Raw genomic sequence first — 18,766 nt, forward strand, 5'->3', positions numbered from 1 at the left:
TCACACTTCCTGCCCACTTTCCTAAGTCTCTCCACATGCTTCATGCCCAAATCTTGTCCTCTGTCTTGTAATCTTGCTCATTCCAGGCCAACCATTTGCCATAACTCTGAGTCTGTATATATGCATTCCCTGCATATTCTTACCTTGGACCACTTACACTTTCACACTAAGTGGCAGCCTGGTATACCCCCCTCCCCCCAGTGCTCTGCCCGTTGACAGCATCTCCTCCAACTGCTGTCTTTCCCTGAGCAGGACTGTAGTGTTGCAACAGCCCATTTTTGGCTTCTACCCACATATTGATCAGACCCACCTGTGAACCAAGCTCTGCTCTTTCCTCCTCTGACAGTTAGTCATAAGGAACCCTCCACATGGCCATATGTGTGCTGAGGAGAAGAACCAGGGCAAAAGTAAGGATGGTGCAAGAGTCTGGCCACTCACCTGTGAAGCTTGCTAGTGCCTTCTGACTCTGCCATGCCCGAAGCCAGCTGATGATGATGACAATGAAGAGGATGGATTGCTGATAGGTCCACCCAATCTTGGTGGATCTGAGAGAACCCAGTTTATGATGGACAACTCTGGCCACAGGGTCTCTTGATGGTACAGGGTCAGATGTTCTGTTCTCCCAAGGACAAGTAGCATGCAAGGAGTCAATTTCTGAATGCTACATAATCCTCTGCCTTGAATGGAATGGCCTTGTTCTAGAACCCCAAGGGTCTATACTCTGGTTGTCCTCTGGGAGCGAGCCATAAACTCCACATGGAGGCTTTTAGCCTCACCCAGACTTCTATTATCATAGGGTCTGCCAAGTCTTACGGTGCAAGTGGCAGGGCTGCTAGTATTGTAGCCTGGATCTGCTACAGAGCAGAGCCCTTCCTGCTGCTGGCCCACTCGGAGCAGGCTGCTGTCTCTATCACATAGTACAGAGACTAAAGCAGTATTCCCAAGTGTGGAATACGCTGCAGCAGAACCCAGAAATGCCTACCAAACATGGTTCTGCTTTCTTAGTAGTGGGAGGGGAAAGATGAGATAATTTGTTCTTTTCTTTAGAGGTGAGGCCTTGGCATGACCTAGACTTTCTGACCTTGAAAAACTTCCCCAGTTTACTGTCTTACCTTCATAAAGCTTATATCTCACCCTCTGGAGCACATAGATCTTATTCAAACCTCCACTTAGTTGCTGATTTGGCTTATCTGATCCAATAAACATGATGTCGTCAAGGTAAAGGACCGATGTGATGTTGTATAGCAGGTAGAGAAAGTCCAGAGCCCTTCAGATTATTTGGTGACGGTGAAAAGGAGAAATAACAAAGCCCTGGGGCAAGAATGTCCATTCTCCATAAATGAGAAGTATTTCTAATCTTTCTTTTTGATGGGGGAGGAAAAAATACATTCATCACACCAATGACCACACACTGGTCTACACATCTGAGACCACGTTCACCTGCCCTAGCAATGACATCATATCCAGCATCAAACTGCAATTGGGACTCTTGTTGACCACCAGAATCCACCTAGTTTTTGTTGGGGTCAGACTGGTGAATTACGAGGGATACCACCAACCCTCTATCCTTTAGATATTTAAGGATAGCCCTAATTTCTGCCATGCCTCCAGAGTACAATATTGGTTTTGATTCACAATTTTGAAGGGGAGTAGGGAGGCAGTTCCAGGGGATTCCACCTGAACTTCTGCTCTAAGATAACTTTGGCCTCCAGACCAAGGAAACCAACATGATGGTTCTGCCTACCACCAAATACATCCGTTCCAGTTATATATTCGAGGTACAGGGGAATGACCACTGGGTGAAACTAGCGGACCCACTATGGGTCAGACCGAGATAAGATTCCATTTATTACTTGCCCCCTAAACTCATGCTAATCCATTAAGTTACTCTTTTCTTCCGAGCCTAGATAAGAAACTTAGAATCCTTCTCCACAAAGTGCTCTGGGAAATCACTAGTAAGTAATTAATGTTGATACTGAACATAAAACCTACAGACCCCTCCAGACTAAAAGTTCCCTTCTTGTAGCCACAAGCCATGATTGCTCAAGCCATGTATGGAGACTCACAAACCCACATTGCCCCAGTGACTCTTATGTATAGATGTCCTAGGAGAACGTGGCATCAGCAGGACCATGAGGACAACTGCTCAGGCGGAAGTCACAGACTGTGTCCCACTTTTCCCAACGCCCTTCATCCTCTCTGCCTCTTGGTAGACTAGGGCCAGGTTCCCAACCATAAGCTTAGGCTCCAGCCCCATTTATCCCTAACCTGGCCCAGTAAGGAACTTTTCAGTAGGGGTGGCCCTAGGGCATGCCAAGCAATCACACCGGGTGAAACTATCACATTGAAAACCAATGTTAGCACGAGTCATCCCTTCAGTGCAAATTAGCTCTGATCTTTACTTGTCCTTAATAGGCCTTTCATTTTACAGGAATTAAATCTTTTATTTCCACAAGCAACATAAAGACAAACCACCCCCAACCTCTCTTACCCTCACAATTTCATGATCACTTTCCCCTCTTCCCAGCAAACACACACTAATAAGAAATTACCTGACCTACTAAAAGCAAGAGTAATAGTCCTCTTTCCCAGTCCATTTGAGTCCTGTCCGTCCCAAAGCTCTCCCTTCCTCACATGTCCCCCCTCATACCATCTCCCTCTGTCTTTCAGTAGCTAATTCTACATAATGAGGGTTTTACAAGACAAACCCCGTGGTTCTTAAAATAATCTACTATCCTCATTAGGGTCCATCTTTTAAGGCCCTTTAACTATTTTGAAATTCTTAACACTGTCCTTGTTCCCTGATTTGTCAGTAATGCTGCCAGATACAATGTATCATTCAATAATCCAACTGCTTGTCAAAAATAGCAACTGAATTCCCCATATTGCCAACACAAAGCTTGATCTCCTGAAGCCCAGATCCAAAAATATATTAAGCTCCACTGGGTTCAAATTGCATTTGGAGATCTTTGGCTGATAGCTGCCAGTTTCCAGGACCCTAAAGCCTAAAATCAAGCCTTAGGTGAAAAGTATGACAGAATATATGACGTCAGGGCTAGAGGGGACCTCAAAGATCATGTCGTCCAACTCCCTTGTTTTACAAGAGAAAATATGCAAGGAAGGTTAAGTGATTTACTCAGGGCCACCCAGCAACTTAGAGACAAGGTAGGAATTGGAACCCTTGCCTGGTGGGCACCCTACACACATGCTTGCACCTGCCCATCACCTTTTGTTATTCCAGATATTCATAGCACATCCTCTTTAGGGGGCCTACAGAACAAATGGGGCCAAATTTCCAATACCAACTCTCCTCTGGCAATGTTGTAGGTTATATGTTAACATCCTACCCAATAGCCATTTCCACTCCACCTTATTTTCCCTTATCCTGAAAGAACAAGAAAATCCAGAGGAGAAAAATTTTTTTTAATTTAAGTATCAAGTTTTGTCAAGGTCATGGGCAGCATAGAACTTACAAGAAGAAGGTATAGGCTGCTGAATTCATGTGGCTTGGGGCATCTACTGAAAAGTCTCTTTGGCTCAATATACTTCCATTTGCTGGTTGTGGTGTCTAAGGGAAAGGTGCTTCAGGAACTAATGGGTGTTAAGGGAGGACCTCCCCAAAAAAGCAACAGTTGAACAGAGACGCAAAGGAGATGAGGGAGGAATTAGAGTGGATATCTGGAGGAAATGTTTGTTCTAGGCAGAAGGCATGGTATCTGCAAAGGGTACGTGGCCAAACTGAGCAAAACAAGCCAAAGGGAACATGGCAGGTAAGAGAGTGGGATTGAGAAGGGTGGGGAGCAAATCACACTGGAAGGACTTTGGATTTTACTGAGTGATGCCCCATCCGGGTACTTAGAAAAGGTGGGGAGGGGTGACACGATTTGACTTACATGTGTAAAGAACATCTAAATAATGATAGCACTTCACACTCACTAGGGTAGCTATAAGCAAAAAGTCAGATAAAAACAAATGTTGGCAAGAATGTGGAAAAATTGTAACCCTCATACATTGCTGGTAGAAATGTAAAATGATGCAGTCGCTCTGGAAAACAATCTGGCCGTTTCTCAAAAGGTTAAACAGAGAGTTACCGTATGACTCAGCAATTCCACTCCTACTTATATACCCAAGAGACATGAAAACATATGCCCATGCCAAAACTTGTACATAAATGGTCATAGCAACATTATTCATAATAGCCCAAAGTGGAAACACCACAAATGTCCATTAACTGATGAACAGATGAATAGAGTGTAATCTATATAGAATACAGTGTTACTCGGTAATAAAAAGAATGAAACACTGATCCATGCTATAACATGGATGATCCTCAAACACAGTAGGCTGAGTGAAGAGAGCCAGTCACAGGGGATCACATATTACATGATTCTGTTTATATGAAAAATCCAAAATAGGCAAATTTATAAAGACATAAACTAGATTAGTAGCTGCCTAGGGATTGGGGGTGGGCAGGGAATGTGACAATGAAATAAGAAGTGGCCATTAAATGGTCTGGGGTTTCTTTGGGGGCCAATGAAACTGTTCTAAACTTTATTGTGCTGACAGCTTCACAACTCTGTAAATAAACTAAAAGTCATAAAATTGTACATTTCAAATGGGTGAATTATACAGAGTAGGTGAACAACATCTCAGTTAGGCTGTTATAAAAACGAAAATCAGTCTATCATCAGGATCAGGGCTGCTTGGGTAACACATAGAGTGTCAAGGGCAGAAGCACAGAAAACAATTTGGAAGCGATCTCCAAAACAAGGTATGAGATGATGGTGATTGGGACCAGGGTGAGAAGCAAAGGTGGGAGAAATCAGTAAGTATTATATACCTTCTGAAAGATGAGTCCATATCCTTCGTTCTGATGGATTAAGCATGAAATATGAGTTAGAGGTAAATGTCATTTTGGGGTCTAAGCAGCCGATAGGGAGAGTTACCACAGACTGTGAAGGGGCCACTGCTGGAGGAAAGCCTGCAGGGGGGACCATGAGACCTGGAGTTTACTCTGTGCTCTGTAAACCTTGAGAGTTGAGTGTTGAGTGGGCACCTGAATCTGGCATCCTGGGAAGAGGTCAAAACTGAAAAATAAAATAGGGATGATAAGCACTTAGGTATTCTGAACCACGAGATGAAATATCACCTAGAGCATGAGATCGATACAGAAGATAAGAATTCTAAGGACCGAGTCCTGGCACTGTGCCAGCATTCAACAGTTTGGGAAATGAGGAGAAAGCAATCAAAGGATATGCAGAAGGACTGACTATTGAGACAGGAGGAAAAACAGGTAAATAAGGAATCTTGGGGCCCATGAAAAAAAATATCTCAAGGAGGAGGAATTGATCGTCATGTCAAGTACTTCTGATAAGTCCAGGAAGTTGAGGACCGAGAACTGACCAATGGACATAGCAGTTAGAGAGCATGGCTGTGACCTTCACAGATTCGTTTCAGTGGCGTTAATCTGGAGGTAAAAGACTGATTGGAGTAACTTCAAGAGAGAATGGAAAGAAGAGAAAAAGCATAAAGACAATTTGTTCAACTTGGTTTTTTGTAGAGAAGTTCTAAGAAATGAAGTGGCAGCTGGAAGGAGTGTGTGTCAGGAGAGGGTCTTTATTTAAAATGTGAAAACTTACAGCCTGTTTGTATGCTGATGGAAAGTATCCAGCAGATGAGGAAACAGGAAATGTTGGCAATATAGGAGAGGGGAGAGGAGGGGACAAGGGCAAGAGTCAACTTCTCCCTAAAGAAGGGAGAAGAGCGGAGGTCTGGCCGCCCGGAGGGGGGGCCGGACTGAGACAGGAGCATGGACCGCCCATCCACAGTAAAAGGAGGCCAGAGAGGGCAACAGCCAAATTCAGGGAGATGTGGAAACTGGAGCTTGCAGACATCTTCTGTTGATTGCTTCTCTGTGAAATAGGAAGCAGGTCATTAGCTGAGAGGGAAGCGGGAAGGGGAGAGGCAGGAATACCAGAATTCTGAGGAAGGAGAAGAGGTAAAATCATCCTCTGGAAAGGGAGAGAATGACTAGGCCAGATAGTTCAGTGGCCATTAATTAAAGTGTTATTGTTCATTTTGTGTGTTTTCTCCAGCCACATTTAATTGTATGGGTAGAGGCAGAGAGTGGAATTTAATCAAGGCTGAGGTTTTCCAGAAGAGAATAATGAAGAGAGAGAGGATGAAGTAGTTGATGGGATGCAAAAAATGACTATAATGATGGCCCAGGGAATCTAAGCTAGTAGAGTGAACTGAGGACATGGAGGGGATTGAGGGACAGTGAAAGGTTGGTGGAAAAATGGAGTGTAGGTCCCAGTGGGGAAGAAGAGATTTGGAAGCTTGAGGAGGGAGCAGCACATTAAGCCATTATCAGATATCACCACCTCTGCCTGAATTCATTTACAGGCACTTGTTAAATTAAATTAAACTTTAATGCATTAATACCATCGGCAAAGTTGCATGGTGTATTAGCTTCCCGGGGCCGCTGCAACTGGGTGGCATAAACAACAGAAATTTATTGTCTCACAGATCTGGAGGCTAGAAATTCTAAATCAAGGTGTTGTCAGAGTTGATTCCTTCTTAGGGTTGTGAGGGAGAATCTGTTGCATGCCTTTCTTCTGGCTTCTGGTAGCCACAGGTATTCCCTGACTTATAGATGTTGTACTCCCTGTGTCTTCAGTAGTCTTCCCTTTGCATGTTTGTCTCTGTCCAAATGTCCCCTTTGTATAAGTACATCAGTCTTATTGGATCAGAGCCCATCCTGGTGACCTCATTTTAACCTGATTGCTTCTGCAAAGACCCTGATTCCAAGTAAGATCACATTCTGAGATATGGGGGAGTTAGGACTTCAATATATTTGTTTGGGGGGGACATAATTCAACCCATAACACAAGTATCCTAAGAGGTAATATACATAAAGAAAAGGAAGTAATATACGTGTTGAGGACATATGCAGGCAGGTGTACCAGCAGGATATTTTAAACTGAGAGTGATCAAATTTGAACCTTAAAAAAAAAAAAGCTGTGTTCAGTTGTTGGATGTTCATTTGAACAGGTACCAAGTCATCCATTACCCTTTACCTCTACTGGTGGCAATAGGAAGGTAGGGGTACAAAAGTGAGGAGTGAGGGAATAGGGAAGCCAAACATATTACCTGGATAATGGTCCAAACAGAGGCCCTGGAGAAAAATCACACAGAAGCTTTTAGTCAAGTGGCCCGAGCTAGGGATCTGAAAAACATTTCTCCACAGAGTCTGAAGCTCCTTTTCCTTCCTTAGCACCGTATCTATGAAACAGGTTGGCCATTCTGTGCTATTGGCCCAGGGATGGACTGGTATTCTCCCAGCCTTAGGAAATGTGATGCTAACCACTGGGTCACGGCAAACCACGTAAGCCCTCGACACAAGGCACTTCTCTCTCAGGACTAAAGCACCTGGCAAAACAAATGCATTCTCAGAAGTGATCAATAGATCCCCAAAGACCTTTTTGAAAATATATAGGAAGCAGATGCCCAGTGCCTGGGCCCTCACTTGTGGAGGTACTTGCCAGAAAATCTATCTAAATTGGGGTCTAATTAGAAAAAGTCAGGCAATCTGGTTCACCAGACTTCTAACACTGTGATTATCAAACTAAGACCAATGAGACCCATTGATCGGCTGCCATTTCAATGGAAGAAAACCAGTCCTGATTTAATTTATAGACATAAGGATTATTTATTACTATGTGGACCATTAGAGGTCACTAAATTTTGGTCTTCATAAATTAAAGTTAGCACATTGCAAGTGGATCGAGGATGCTAATTCATTGCTCTGCTAACAAGTTTGGCTCCCACACAATGCTTGGCAACATTGCCAACTCCAACGTAAGCTCACACGCACACAGCTGGAATTCCCACAGGTTTCAGGAAGGATCCTTTGTTGTCAGTGTACTAGCAATGTTGCTTTGGGTTGGTTGGTTGTGGTTTTCAAATTGTTGCTATTCTTGTTTTTTAATTACAGATTACTGTGGTTTCATTATATCATTATTAATTGTGTTTGTTGTCAGTTGTTTGGTAAACCCTATTGTGTGTAATGGTGCACATTTGCACAAAGAGTATTTTTGGTCTATTATTATCCAATAACTAAACTTTAAGGCATATGTACGTATTGTGGTTCAAATATGAATCATCCAGACCATTATTTCTAAAGCAGATTTTGTATATATATATGTTTTATATATGTGTGTGTATTTTATATATATGCATGTATGAATACATATACATAAATGTGTACATATAAGCATACATATGTATTATATTTATATATTAACTATTCCCCCCAAATTTGCTTGTACAGTGGCATTTTTTGGTGATAAATATTTGTACTTTTTATTTACATAACTTCTAACATACTATCAAGTTAGTAGTTTAATACAATTATTGGGTTATTTTTGTAAGTGTAGGGCATTATTTTATAATAAGAAATCATGTGTTTATGGATCTTGTCTTCTCTTATATGATAAATAGTAGGTTTTTAAGTTGTAAGCAACAGATTAGTGACACTTTCTTATTTTATTCCCCAGGCTATGGGAGATCATGCCTTGCTTTTGTAGGTGTGTTCCCTGCAAGGATCCATGTTGGAGGCATCTGAGAGTCAGAAGCCTTGGCACTTGGTGGGATGGCAGTTTGACAGAGTTATTGGGTTGGGGATGTACAATAAGGTGAAGCAGTTTAGAGCAAGGGCCAGTTCAAGTGACATGACCACAGTCTACATTCTAGTGACATGACCCAAGAAACTTTTTCAGTCTGACTTCCAACTTCCTCATCTGCAAACTGAGGAAACAGATCTACCTCACAAGGTTGTTACCAAATTAAATGAGATGGAGCATGCAAAATCCTTAGCACAGGATTTAGTTCCCCCAAATGGCAATATTCTTATTGCTGGGGTTATTACCATCACTAATTTGTCAGCCAGGATGGGCTAGATTATATGACTCTGACAAACAGCACACAGAGAAAAACTCAGCGGTTTCCAGCAACAAAAATTTATCTCTTGAATTCACTACATTGCAGGTTCACGGCAGCTTTGCTCCAACTCACCTGTGCTCAGGGACACAAGCTGGAACATTGCTAGTTATAGTGGCAGGGAAAAACATTGCTGGCTCTTAAATCTTTTGCCCAGGAGCCATGCATCACTTTGGCCCATATTTTATTGGTGGATGCAAATCATACGGCCACTTGTACGTTTAACAGAGTGGAAATGTGTAACTGCCCTGAAGAAAAGGTCCAACAAGGAAAATGGAACATTTGGTAAGCAGAGATACCATCAACCATACTATTACTAACTCAAAGACAAGGGGAGGCAGTTAATTGATGAAATGATTCATCTGAGGTTTATTCATGGAACCATGAATGGAAATGAATGGCATCAAGTCTTGCTTACTGAGAGCACAAACCTTGGCCCCACTTCCTCGGTCAGAGAGTTGACCCAGCCTAACTGTTAGGGTCCAAATTCCCTGCCAATGCAATGCAAGCTATATTGAACAATCATCTGAAAACAGACCCCACAATTAGGGCCCCTCTCCAAATTTCTCTCTTATATCCAGATCCAAGTATGAGACACCTTCTGCTGCCATTTCACCAATGCTCAGAGCAGTCAGTTCAGGCTGTCCTCAATGCTACGGCTTCATTTTCCGCCAGATTCTCCCCATGCCAAAGCTACTCCAACACCTTAACAAATGCAAAGTGCTCTTCCCCTCTCAGTTTCTCTCCTCCCCTGCTTCCTGAAGTGGCAGGTCTTGCTGAACTATAAACGTTCCCAAGGAATAAGTAACTAAATTATTTGTGGGGAAGAGCAGGGAGACATATAAAAAGGTAATACAATTTCCTGAGAGCTGAACTTAGAGAAGGAGAATAATGTCCACTCTCAAGGGATTTGTTTCTACATCCATTATGCACCTACCACGAGCTAGACTGGGAACTAGACTCTGGGCATGCTCACATCTCAGTCAGCTCACTGTCTCAGAGTGAGTCGCCAGTAACTCAAAGGAAGGAGTTAGGGATGGGAAAGCCAAGGGATGTGAAACTGAGCCAGGGAGCAGACCCATACTGAGAGCAAATCAAAATTCGAGCTTATATCGTTTAGCAAATTCAAAAACACACCCAACCATGATGAACCGTCCCCCAAAAGCCACTCAGATGCAGACCCATATTTAAAGACTGATCCTTGAGGGTCTGACACTTCCCGGACTCGGCTGAATGATGAGGATGAATAGATTAAATTCCCCCCAAATTCACAAGCCGTCTTGGCATGTGTGGCAAACCGTCTAAAGTATCACCTGGACAGTACAAGAGATCTAGTCTAGACCCTGGCTTCAGGAAGCCGAGATGGTATTTTAAAGTATGAGGTTGAGGCCCATTGAGATAAAGACCCGGTAAGGAATGAGTGAAGCTCTGGCCTCCTGTCTCTATGCAGGAGCTTTCCCAAACTCCAGCCATTCCTCTGCTACCTGCAGAAACCATGCCACAGCTCTGTGCCACCTGCCCTATTAGTAACTTAATCCTTTTAATATTGAATGACTCTTTTTAAACAGAACTTAAATTTAACCTTTTCCTAAGCAGTAGTAGCTGTGAATTCACAGCTTTGATGTGCTAATTATTTTGTCTGGTATACTTTAAGATAAATAACCTTTAAAGTATTTTTTAAATGTGTTCATAAACCCCTAAAATCACTTGGGCCCCACGGGTGATGCACGCACTGAGCTCAGAGGTTGAACTCTGCAACCTGCTGCCCGCACACAATCCCGCTCACCTGAGTCTCTGTGAGGCTGGCCATTCCTTTATTTTTTCTCCTGTTCTTCCTTTATCCATAACACAGACCCAAGCCAAGACCTTTTTTTTTTTTTTTTTTTTACTTAGAGGGGTTTCTGGGGGAATGTTTTGACAACTTTGCCTTCTCTGGTGGACTCCTGAATTTCTTTTTGAATGTTTGGCTCAGCTGAACACCAACCTGTACATTGGGGGATTCCCCACCTTATTAGACCATCTCACCACAAAGTTGATATCAAATTCACTTTACCAGGCTTCCTGAAGGGAGGGTGCAACCAGTTAGTTCAGATTCAGTTCATATGATGATCCCACATGAGAACATGAATTCAAAATTTAGTTACACAAAGAAGTGCCACCAAGAGCCCATCTACAGAAGGTAGCAGATACATCCATCCCTCTCCTCATCAAGTTCATGATCTAGTGTGCTCCAAATAGATGTCATTGGATAATTGCAATATAGTGAAATAACTATTTCTAATTAGGGCAGATGCAGAACACTCAATGCAGAGGTTACAGGAAAAATCGCCAGGGAGGAGATGCTTGTGTTGGTTCATGAAGGATGGGGTTTCCCAAGAGGATAGGGAAACAGGTAGCTCAATTAATGTTACCTATTATTATTACCATTCTTACCAGATTTGAGTCAGACAGACATGGATTCAAGTCACAGCTCTACTAGGAAGGTCAGCTTCCTCATCTGTAATCTTGCCCTATTTGGTTCTGCAAAGAATAAGTAAGGTGATTTAAGTAAAACACAAACTAAGATATTTGACACACAGGTTCTTCATAACTGCTCTTTCTCTTCCCAACTCTAATTTTGTTTTGTTTTGTTTTGTTTTTCTTTATTGGAATGTCCTTCTCCTCTCCATTTCCAATCTAGAAAAAAATCTACCTATTATTCAAATTGTACTTGAAATACTGCCTCTTCTATGAAGCTATTACTTACCAAGAAGACACAATTTTCCTTCCTTTGAAACTCCTTTGAAGTTCATCTTGACCTCCGTAATGGTTGGTTTGTGGTTGGTACATGTTTGCTGTGATAAATTAAATTGCCCCCCCATTCTGACTCCTGTTCATAGTCTTAATGTCTGCTTGTTCTTTGTTTGTTTTTTCAATTCTTTCTCTGTGTCCAGCTAGCATTATGACCATGCCAAGGCAAAACTCTGATTTTTGAAAGTCTTGACCAGCAGTTGGGATAACTAAACTACAACGTATCTTTGACCTGCATGGTTCTGCATGTCCCTCCACTCTTGGTCATCTTGTTCCAAACCTGTCTTCTTCTCTCCACATGATACATAGCTACTGAGCTCCTTCCACATACAGACAGGGTCGTAGGTACTGGGGATATGTCAGTGAATAACACAGACCTTGTTCCTTGTCCGTGCTCCCAAGGAACTTATACTCCAGTGTGGTGAGACAGTCAGTAATCAAACAACAACACAAACAATGGCAATGATAATGATGCTACAATGGAAAAATACAGACAGACTTGTTCTAGGCCCAGTCTGTCTCTTGTCTTGCTTCACCTAGCCTCTCCTCCTTGCTTTTCTTCCTCTCCACTCTCATCCCAGTGTCTGTAGGTCAAATTCTTATCCTTTAAGGGCCAGTTCAATGCCATCTTCTTCATGAACATAGACATGTGCACCATGTAAATGTACAGAGAGCTTTTCACGTGCAGCTTCTCACCCATGCTACAAGCTCCTGAGGACAAGGCTTCACATACTTCATCTGGGCGCCAGGAGCTCCCAACAGAAAGCCAGGAAAGAAGCACTCAGTAGCTCTTTATGAAATGAGCAAAGGGTCCTCTCCCTTGTCCTGCCACATTGTACCTAAGGAACCCACATCCATGTTCTTCGTAGGAAACCTGTTCCGTTTCTGCCTCTGATTCAGGAATATATTCTTCACAAAAGGTAAATAAACACTTGCAATCCAGAGATGCCAAGAACTTAGAACATTCTGCATCATGATTTCCATGGTAACTGAGGTTGTGCGTAAAGAACTCTGCCATGATAGCATCTTAATCCAGAAGGGCTGAGCATTTTTCAAAATGTGAATTCTGTTATTCTGGCCATAATAAATGGTTACCTGGATTGCAAGCTGCTAAATAGATACTCTGCATTTCTAAGCCCACCGTCACCGTCCCACGGCATGGCCACCATGAATGTAAAGTACTATTTACCAACAGATCATCTGAAGTTGTTTGTGGGAGCCCTGGATCAAGTCAACCCTTACTGCCATCAATAAATAAGCAAAAACTTACAGAACATTAGGCTAGGGTGTACATACGTTATTCCTCTGCTCATACAGTGCTTACTACTTTTCACCATATATTTGATTTTTATCTTAGGTGCTATGCATAAACAGAGCCAGAGGCACTGCTGTGAGGGCTGGTGAATGTGCACGCCTCTGTTTACTTGGGAAATGTAAGAGCTGCGGGGTTTTAATTACCCTGAGCTGGTTAGAGATCAATTTGAAAAACAAACATATTCGTAAAAAAAAATCAAGCACTCTTTTGCTGCCAGAGGATTACAACTTGAAATCATAACATCTTAGAGCTTTACAGCTAGAAGAAACAGAGACTGGGGGGGAGCCAAGCCCCTCATTTTACAGATTGGAAAACTGAGCCCCACAAGGTGAAATAGCATGAAGAGTGTTTAAGACCTTGGGTTCTGCTATGAGATCTTGCTCAAATCCCAGGCTCATGATTTACCAGATGACCTGGAAAGTCACTTGACCCTTCTGGGCCTCAGTGACCTCATCTGAAAAATGGGGACAATGATAGAGTTGTGAGGATTAAATGTGGTAATGGATGTAAAGTGCTCAGCATGGTACCTGACATAGTCAATAATCAATAATGTGAACTTTAGTCATTATCATCATTATCATCATCATTATCTAAGGTCACACGGCTTATTAGTAACATTGTTTTTGCCTGAACTAATACCTCCTTACACACACCTGAGTTTGTTTCTATAGATAGTAAGAAATAAAGATGTTATAAGTCTTGTCCCAATAATCATATGGTCCAAATTAGTTTGCAAATCAACTTTTATAGTAATTCAGTGTTCTCCAGTGCTCACTGAATCTTCCAGTAATTGTACATTCTACATTGTCACAGTTCTGGAAATATAGTTCACTCAGCATGAATATATTCTTGTCCTGAATGTGTAGCCACTTGAGAACTATGATTTACCAAGATGTTTTACTTTGAAGAGTATAGAATCTCAGTATATTTGGCTACAATTCTTTTACCCTTTCCAAAGGCCCCAACTTAACAAAACACGATGCTCTTCGTGGCTTGATCTAAACGGATAATCCATGACTCAGAAAAAGATGATTTCAGAGCATGACATGCAAATGCAGAATTCATGGCTGTTTGTTTAAAATCTGGGCCCTTTTCCTTGACTGCATTTACTATAATTAGAAGATTGGCCGTTCTCACAGGGGTTACAAACACACCATGGGCAATGTTATATGTGTGACGCCAGAAAAAAGATTAATACTTTTATGCTGAAGCTGTTGGTCCCCAACATGACTTGCTATCTAAAAAAAGAGAAAGAGAGGCGCCTGGGTGGCTCAGTCAGTTGTCTGTCTTTGGCTTAGGTCATGATCTCAGGGTCCTGGGATCAAACCCCACATCGGTATCCCTGCTCAGTGGGGAGCCTGCTTCTCCCTCTCCCTCTGCCCCTCCCCACCACTTGTGCATGCTCTCTCTCTCTCAAACAAATAAATAAAATCTAAAAAATAAAAAGAGAGAGAGATTCCAGAGAAGGAAAACACTGGGAATTTGGATGATGATTAATAGCCAGCCAAGAGAAGAGAACTGTCTATTAGACTCTCCATGGGATGGTGGGAAATAAGAATGGAAGGACTGGACTATGTGATGATCCAGCCTAGAATAATATGGTGCTTTCAGTGGCAGATTCAAGTTTTGTGGGGTCCAAAGCTCATATAATTGAGGAGAGCTTCTTTGAGTAAAATAATACAAAGTTATAAATAAAAACTACTGGGACCTCTCCCAGAGTCTTACAAAGGGCCCTGGCAAGTGAGGGGCCCTGAAGCTTAAGCTTCATTAGTAACTTTGGGTTTTGGTGCTTTAAAGTTTATACCATTTTCACATAGGTCAGATTTAGTAAATTGATTAAGGGCCTTAGAATCTGGGGACCTGTGGTTTGACTCCTGGGGGGACCATGCATAGCTAGCTGTGTCTGTCATCTTTGTAGGCAAGTGTCTTAACTTCTCTGATCTTCATTTTCCCCAACTATAAAAGAGAAAAAAATAATATCAACTTTGTATGGTCATGCAAATTTTTAAAATTCATGTAAAGCACTGAAATAAGCATCTAGTTAGCATCTAGTAGGTGTTCCATAAATAGTAGTATTGTTTTTATTTCCTATATTTCTCATCCAGTTCCCATCTTAAGCCTGTCGATACAGTTTTAGAAAATAAGGTTTTCCCCTTCAGCGTCAACCTTTGGTAATTTGGGGATTACAACTGTCTAAGTCTATATCTCTTGCTTCTCTGTTCTGATGCCTAACTTGTCCTCCTGACTGTTTGACCCAAAAATGAGTATGGGGCAGGATGAGAAATGGAATTCAAATCAGCTAGTTAATATCCCTGGAAAAAAGAAAAAAGAAAATGATACCTAGTGTTCCAAGTATTTAACCCCTTTCCCCCAGGTCAGCTGTTCTAGATCAGCCATTCCCTCCCCGTTATGGTCACATATGTCAGGGAACAGGGGTGGGACGCAGGTACGCAAGCGTGGGCTTCTGCATCTTGTTCCTTCCTCGGTCCGATTAAGAAGATACAACAGGAGATTGAGGGGTTGTCCAACTCTATCCTTTCTCCTGGAGATATAGATGGTGTCTTCAAGTTTAGAAATAAGGGCGTGTCCTTCTCTTTCCACAGTTTGCTATTGTGAACATTGCTGCCATAAACATTGGGGCAAACCATGCGACTCTTAACTCTAGGAAACAAACTGAGGGTTGCTGGAGGGGAGGTGGGTGGGGGATGGGGTAACTGGGTGATGGGCATTAAGGAGGGCACTTGATGTGATGAACACTGGGTGTTGTATGCAACTGATGAATCACTGAACTCTACCTCTAAAACAAATAATACACAATATGCTAATTAATTGAATTCAAATAAAAATTTTTTTTAAAAAAAAGAAAGAAGGGCATGAATTTTTCATTGAAAAGAACAACCTTACTTCCTGGGGGTGCCAGTCTCACATTTCTGACTCTGCAGGCGGGGACAAGCTTCAGCTCTGAGAGGAGACACATGGTGTAGATCTGAAGTCAGTTCCACTACTGACTGCTGGTGGGACCTTGGGCGAGTTAGTTTCAGGAGATGTAATAATCACACCTACCTCCCAGGATTCTTGTGAGGATTCAATAAAATATGTATGTAAAACACACAGTATAGTGCAGGGGCAGAGGGGAGTGGGGGGAGGGAGATGGAGAGGGAGGGAAGGAAAGAACCGGAAAAAGCCCAAACGAAACTCAAAGCATTCAGCTGTATCTCAAAGTATGAAGAACTGGGGCATGTCCCAATGGCTAAAGGGACTTCAGAGGGCAAAAAGACTTCATCCTTACGCGCCATGACAAGCCCTGGCCACTTACCACACTGTAATAAGAAGGATCTTGAGGCCGTATCCAGGCATAGCAGGAAAAAGTTCCGTGATCTATGAATAATGTTTGCCGTAAGCATGGGACAGAGCATCTTGCAACATATAGTCCCCACCTACTAGCTCTGCCTTCTCTTCTCCTGGGGATTCAGATCATTTTTCCAGGCTCTGCCACTAGATAAATATATGAGGTCACTATTTTAGGTAAAACCTCAATCTTCAGAACTAAGAAAACCTACCATTTACGTAAAATTAAAGAGTTCTTCACAATAAATATGCCAAGAAATAACCCAAACAATAGGAATCTCCATTGTTCTTCCTATTGCTTTATTATCTATCTACTTGGACCTTCTAATTCCATTTAATCTCTGCAGTGCTCAGCAAAGTCTGTTAATTCTCTTTTGAGACAGAAAACAACAGCAACAACCTTCCTGACTTACAGACTTCTAAACATTTCAAGACAGATGGTGTTCATTTTAGTTCTGCGCTGTGGATCTCACCTGGCACTAGCTTTGGTACATAATAGGTGCTCAATAAATACTTTTAATGAATCAATAAGATTTATTTTATGCCAGCTTCTTCATTCCATTATGTGCTTCTGAAAGACAGATATGTTATATTACTCATGATTTGCTCCCTTGCCCCCATTCCCTCAAGTGATTGACGTAGTATCCAGTACATGGTAAGGGCTCTATAAATATTTGTTAAATGAATGAAGTATTAATGGCAGGACTGCCAACCTCCATAGCTTCAAATTCCTTCTGCTATCTCTTCAGACCTCTCGCTACATAAATCTTTCATATCAGCACATTACAGTATTTGAGAATTTCCCATTTGAAGAGCTCACCAGAGAATGTTCCCCATAAAGAGGAATGGGCCTCTATATCACCTTATTACTCACTAATTTCATCAGAAGTGCCGTTTGTTGAATTCCCCCAAGCTACTTCCTTTTTGTTTTTTACTTTCCCTGCCACTCTCTGCTTGCTTCTCAGAGGGGCTTCTCATTCTGTTAGAGCCACAGGCAGCCATCAGGAGCCAAACGCCTTCTAGTCCCACTGCAGCAAATGTCCTGAGCTTCCCTGCTGCACCTTTGGGCTAGAGGAGTTTCCATTTACCGAATCCAGTAAGCACCTTTATAGATCGATGACTCACTCAGCAACTGACCTTTTTTCTTTTTTTTTAAGATTTTATTTATTTATTTGAAAGAGAGAGAATGAGAGAGAGAGAGAGAGAGAGAGAGAATGAGATGGGGCCAAGCAGGGAGCCCGATGCGGGACTTGATCCTGGGACTCCAGGATCATGACCTGAGCCGAAGGCAGTCGCCCAATCAACTGAGCCACCCAGGCGCCCTGAGCAACTGACTTCTAACACTCAGTCAATTCATGCTATGTTTCCATCACGTGTTGGTTAAGTTTAATTTAAGACAAAGATTTCTTCACACTCTTATTCCATTTTGCTTCCACTTCCAAGGCTATTTGTGTTTGTGCAGAAACCAAACGTGCTTTTCTACAGGCAGGTGGATGCTGGTGTTTTATTCAACAGGTGTCTACCTACTACCTACCTATCTTCTCACCTTTCTAAGTCTTGTTTTTTCTCTCTGCAGAAACCCATTTTATTTCGCTTCAGTTCGTTTCATCTCATTTTATTGCATTCATCTTTGTTAGCTACTCAAATCTATTTGAAATAATGTGGTTTATACAACTCAATGAATGTATATATATAAATGTGTACACACACACACACACTCACTTGAGGAACAACGCAAGAGAGTGAATGGCAGACAGCAGCAAGTATAGGCTAGTATGCAGAAGGTTAATTTGAAGGGACATTCGAAATCATCCCGCTGAGGTTCGGGCCCTGGCCTGAAGTCACATGACTATTTCGTGGCAGAGTTAAAACAAGTTCTCAGACCTTCTAACACCAAACCTCGTGCTTGTTCAGGTCCTCAGTACCTTACCCAGTGCTTAGTGTTAAGGCAAATATATGTAGTAATCCATTTGGACAGGTCACTCAGCAGATGTGAAATAATTTGTCATCATAGGGCAAACACCATGTATCCTCTAAGAGTTATACAAGCAAATGTCTGTCCTTAGTCATAAAATCTTTTCAATGTATTTCTTTAGTCTAATGGAACTTAGGTTACTATTTGATTGGCTGAAAAATTCTCTAATTCTGAATCAATTCAATTTAAATTTATGTTTTCGAAACACTCATTTCTCTTCAAGAAGTATTCGAAGCAGCTTATAGTAGGAAAAAGAAAATTAATAAAACAGGAGCAAAAAGGGAGATTCAGTCTTGAAAACATTTGGTAGTAAGTGACAATAGTTGTTATCTTTGTGC

This window comes from Neomonachus schauinslandi, chromosome 6 (genome assembly GCF_002201575.2).
Source record: "Neomonachus schauinslandi chromosome 6, ASM220157v2, whole genome shotgun sequence".
In the NCBI taxonomy this organism is placed as follows: Eukaryota; Metazoa; Chordata; class Mammalia; order Carnivora; family Phocidae; genus Neomonachus; species Neomonachus schauinslandi.